At 21.3% G+C, this 929-nt stretch overlaps 1 pseudogene; it reads right to left on the bottom strand.

Annotated features, from left to right (window-relative positions):
- Nucleotides 1-279: 279 nt before the first annotated feature.
- On the bottom strand, nt 280-924 carry LOC113219338 (annotated as a pseudogene).
- Nucleotides 925-929: the final 5 nt, after the last annotated feature.

The raw sequence follows: 929 nt of genomic DNA, 5'->3' as shown, positions 1-929 counted from the left end.
ATCAGTAAATTTATTATTTTTTATTTTATGAGTTAATTTTATTATTGATTTTTTATTTAGTTGTTAAATGAGAATATAGTGAAAATCATTGATTATCAGGACTTTATTTAATATTTTATATAATAATTTTTTCATTATCTATACTATATTATTTATTATAGTTATTGAAATGATTGTAAATTAAATTTTATACTATTAAATTTTATACTATTATTGTTGCGGAAGTAAAATATGCTCGAGTATCAACATCTAATCCAATAATAATTACATATGGTGAGCTCAGACAATAAATCCTAAAAATCCAATACCTAATATAGCATAAATTATTCCTAAATTACCAAAAATTTCTTTTTTACCTCTTTCATTTATAACAATATGTGAAATTAATCCAAATCCAGATAAAATTAAAATATTATCTTCTGAATGACCAACAAATCAAATAAGTGTTGATATAGAATTGGATCACTTTCTCCTATTGGATCAAAAAATGATATATTGAAATTACACAATTGAATGTGGTCAAATAATAATATAATAATTGCTCCAGCTAGTACTGGTAATGATATAATTAATAGAATTGCTATAATAAATACTGATCATATAATAAAAAATATAATATAATAAAGAAGAAATATAATAAAGAAATTTGGAAATAAAGAAATTTGGTCATAATTTAAAGAGAAATTTTTTATTATTATAGTTGTTACTATTAAATTTAATGATCCTATAATCGATGATTTCTGATATATGAAGAGAAAAAATTGCAAAATCAACTGAAGGTGATGAATGATATAAATATGCTGATAAAGGTGGATAAACCGTTCATCCTGTTCCTGATCTTGGAAGAGAATAGATTGATTAGTAAGAGAATAGATTGCTTAGTAAAAATATAATTAATGAAGCTGGAAGTAATCAAAATCTAATATTAT

The sequence above is a fragment of the Apis mellifera genome (genome assembly GCF_003254395.2).
Source record: "Apis mellifera strain DH4 linkage group LG9 unlocalized genomic scaffold, Amel_HAv3.1 GroupUN_126_associated_to_Group9, whole genome shotgun sequence".
In the NCBI taxonomy this organism is placed as follows: Eukaryota; Metazoa; Arthropoda; class Insecta; order Hymenoptera; family Apidae; genus Apis; species Apis mellifera.
This window is presented reverse-complemented; position numbering and strand designations above follow the sequence as displayed.